Source organism: Orycteropus afer, unplaced genomic scaffold (genome assembly GCF_000298275.1).
Source record: "Orycteropus afer afer isolate SDZICR_OR568_19922 unplaced genomic scaffold, OryAfe1.0 scaffold00007, whole genome shotgun sequence".
NCBI classification, from domain to species: Eukaryota; Metazoa; Chordata; class Mammalia; order Tubulidentata; family Orycteropodidae; genus Orycteropus; species Orycteropus afer.
This window is the reverse complement of record NW_006921594.1, coordinates 26168770-26173470: the sequence shown is the minus strand read 5'-3', so window position 1 is coordinate 26173470 and position 4701 is coordinate 26168770.

Below are 4701 nucleotides of genomic sequence, written 5' to 3'. Positions count from 1 at the left end.
CCTGGGAGAAAATCTGATTAGGAGCTTAGGTTATTCAGGTATATTATTCATTATTATGCACTATATTATTCATCAATAAAGGATTGTGAAAGAAAGGGACTCCTGCCAGCCGTTCCATTTCTGAAGGGGAAGATGTTGTTGTGAGCTGTCACTGATTAGCCCTGATTCATGACAACTCCAGGCATAACGGAATGCAAGGCTGCCCGGTCCTTCACCCCCGAGACCACCTGCAGACCTGTTGTGATCAATAGGGTGTTTTATTGGCTGCTTGTCAGAAGTAGATTGTCAGACCTTTTATCCTGGCCATCTCAGTCAGGAAGCTCCCTGAAACCTGTTCAGCATCATAATAACGCATACACCTCACTAACCCACAAGCAGTGACTGTAAATGAGTGCATTGGTTGGAAATTGAACCATGGTCTCTTGCTTGGAATTCTACCAGTGAACCTCCACTGCCTCAAAAGGGAAGTTAGAGCACTTTCCTTTCAAAACTGTCCATGCTGAGGAGGACATAGTCTCACAGGAGAATCTCAGGGTGCTATTGGCGAGTAGAAATGCATGCTAAATGGCCACAATTGAGAAATATTTACCACACAATATTTTTAAAACACACATTTGACAGAATAAAATCCACTCAAAGTGTATGTAAGATTCAGGCTGTGACAATGGTCCTGTCATCCTCAGGTTGGGTGAGAAGCAATATTTTATGGCAGTTTATAGCAGACTCTAGAGTTAGGCTGAATGAACTCAAATCCCAGTTTTTTGACTTAGTGACTCTAAACTTTAAACTTTCAATGCCTCGATTTCCTTATCTGTGAAATGAAAACAATAAGAGTACATACCACATAGAATGATAAGGATTATTTGTATTATTATACACAAAGAAGCTAATTAGTTTTCAATTAGTGTTATTATTATGTGAAAACAAAGATTCTCACAACTGGATCAATAATTGGCATCAAAATAAATGGAGAAAAGATTAAAGTTATCAGACATTTCATATTACTTGGCTGCACAATCAACATTGATGAAAGCAGCAGTCAAGAAAACAGACAATTGCACTAGACAAATCTGCTGCAAAAGACCTCTTTCAAGTGCTGAAGAGCAAAGATGTCTCTTGGAAGACTAAGGTGTGCCTAACCCAAGCCGTGGTATTTTCAATAGTTTTATATACATATATCTTTATATACATGTGAAAGCTGGACACTGGTTTTGAATTGTGGTGTTGGCAAAGAATACTGAAAGTACCATAGACTACCAGAAGAGCTGACAAATCTGCCCTGAAAAGTGCAGCCAAAATGTTGCTTGGAAGCAAAAATGGCCAGACTTCATCTGACCTACTTTGATCATGCTGTCAGAAGGAACCATTCCCTGGAGAAGAATATCATACTTGGTAATGCAGAGGGTCAGCAAAAAATGGGCATACCCTCAATGAGATGGATTGACAAAGTGGCTGCAACGATGGGCCCAGGTACAGGAAGGATTGTGAGGCTGGCACAGGACCCAGGCTGTGTTTTGTTCTGTGGTACGTAGAGTCACTATGAGTTGGAGCCTACTCAACAACATCTAACAACAACAAAAACAGTATAATGTTAGACACCTTGCATCATGTGACCCAGGACCAAACTCAATTAAGGCTGGTTGGTTGTTAGCTCGGTTGTTATTCAATGGGCTACACACATAAGAAATTGAACTGCAGGAGAGAGTAGTGTTTCAAAATCAAGGCAGCAACAAATTCAGGTACCATAGATAATGGAGGCCAGGGCCAGCTGTGAGACTAATACAAGATGAGAAGTAACATGTGAATCAGGACAGGAAAAGGGAAAGTGAAAGCAAAGCACTGGCCCAGAAAGCATTGCAAATGGAAACCAAGTGGTTCCTAAAGCAAGTAGGGAGGCAAAACAGATAAAACAGATGCATAGATTCAACTTCAAGAGAAATTTTATTCTAAATAATACTCTTGTATCTGCCAGAAATTTCTCATAATTTCACTAGTAAAGCTAACTAAATGCAGATTTTACAGAAGAGATGATGGAAACAAGTCACGTAGAAATAAGAATTAGGATCAAACTGAAGTCAGCCAATGGCATATTAGCATTATGGTATCCATGTCTATCAATTTCAAAATAATACTAATGATAACACTGTAATCCATTACATTACTTAATTCTCACAAAAATATTTACAATTATTACTAGAATACAAAACCCCCAAAGTGACAAAATTTTTCTATCTTGTTTAGCACTCCATTCATAGCACTTAGAATTAGTCCTGTTCATAAAGTACATTTCCAAAGTATTGAATGGCCCCAATGAAAAATAAAATGAGAAGCTGATATTTCACATAACTTACTTATGTCAAATAATGGTAAATTGTAGAACTGAGATTCAAAGTCAGAGAGCTTAAGTCCATAGGCCACAATTAAATTTTACCCAACACTACATTGCCTCCAAAGCGCTACTCACTGCCAATTTTTTTACTACTAGCTCATTCATTATGTATCTTTCTATGTCACCAGAGTGAAATAAATAATTGTGGAAAGTAAAAAGAAACAGTTAATGATGAGTTTGTTATAAAATAAAATAATAAAGATTCTAAGTCCTAAATCAAGATTTTTTGTACTCTTCAAATATAGATACTTTGAACCAATTATGTTCAAGGTATTGCACCAACCAAATAAAACCAAAGTAAGAGACACACATGCTCTCTAAATTTAAAGGACACATATTTCAATGGTGGAAACAATGGTATAAAGAAATAAGGAAATGATCTAGTAAATGTGTAACTAAAAAAAAAAAAAAAACTCACTGCTGTGGTGTGGAATCTGATCATAGCGACCCATCTTTGGGTTTCCCAGGCAGTATCACTATGGAAGTAGATTGCCCAACTTTCCTTCCAAGGAGTGGCTGCTGGGTTGAACTACCAGCCTTCTGGTTAGCAATCAAATGCATTAAGCCACCAGAGTTCTCTAAAAGTGTAATTAGAGGAGATGTTTTCTTTTAAACCCAGCTGGTTCCAGCAACAGTAAAACGTTCACTGTGTCAATGGCTCCAGGAAGAGTAATAGGAGTGAGAAGAAAAAGGCAGTTTATAAGATGTGAGAGGAAAAATGTCTATAATATGATGCCACAGCGGTTGTTCTTCATTTGGTCAAAAATGGAGAGACAGTTGTTGTTGTTGTTAGGTGCTGTCGAGTTGCTTCTGACTCATAGGGACCCCATGCACAGCAGAACGAAACACCACCCGATCCCGCGTCAGCTCCATGATCGTTGCTATACTTGAGCCCATTGTCGCAGCCATCGTGTTAGTCCATCTCGTCGAAGGCCTTCCCCTCTTTCGTAGACCCTCCACCTTACCAAGTATGACATCCTTCTCCAGGAAATGGTCCCCTCTGACAACATGACCAAAGTAGGTGAAACGAAGTCTGGCCATCCTCGCTTCCAACGAGCATCTTGGCTGCCCTTCTTCCAGGACAGATCTGTTAGTTCTTTTGACAGTCCATGGTACTTTTAGCATTCTTTGCCAGCACCACGACTCAAAAGCATCAATTCTTCTTCAGTCTTCCTTATTCATCGTCCAGCTCTCACATGCATATGAGGCTACTGGAGATATCATGGCCTGTGTTAGGCGCACCTTAGTCCTCAAGGAAACATCCTTGTTCCTCAGCACTTGAAAGAGTTCCTTCGCAGCTGACCTACCCAGTGCTGCACGTCATCTAATGTCCTGACTGCTGCTTCCATTGGCCTCCATTGTAGAACCAAGCAACTTGAAGAGACAGTAGGATTAATTTTTCAAGTAAACTCTCTACTTGATTTAAGTGAAGAAAGACTGGCAACAGGAAACCCATGCCGTAATGTAGAACAGAGATAATTCGAGCCTGCAGTGAGGTCACAAGCTGGGCTCCATGCAGAATCGATAGGATTTAGTAGCTGATTGAATTTCAGGGTGATGGACAACTAGAAGTTAAGTATAACTCCAAGGTTTCCCATTAAGGAGACTTTGTAGATGGGACATTGTTAATTCCAATAATAGAAATAAATAGGAAAAGTAACTATCACCAGAGTAAGGGGATAAAGTATAATATATATATATGTAACATAAAGAATTTTTTAAAATGTAAAGATGGCACTAAGGCATATATAATGGTGCGTAGATACATATTTTTGTTCTATATTATTACATATGTTATATATTATTACATATTATTCTTTTATTACTTTTTTTAGTAGCTATTTTTCTAAGAAATGAGGTTCAGTGTTATAAGTAGATTTATTATAGTTTACAGGGAGATACTTTAATACAAAATCTTATCTGGCTGCTGTCTTTACCTCCTGGAACTAATTGTAGTCTTATTCCTTATCTTTGGAGAGAGCTGGGGTTCACGATGATAAACCGTGATGTTAATGGTCACATCTCATTTTGACAAATCTTTGGAAATATAATTTTCTCACTTCAAGCATCATTTGCAAAACTTTTTCTATAACTCTTTTTAACTTGAAATGTAATAGCCTCAGGACAGAGGACAATGTCTATAAGTGTAGAATCAATAAGGCAAAAAGAGCAGGAATTCTAGAAGCTCAAAGGACATGAATCACTGTCAGACAGTTGGATCTATGACTTGATACATTAAAAGAGAACCATTTAGATCTACTGGCAATAGGTTCTCCACACCTTACTAGTAAACTAACCCCACTGGAATATTT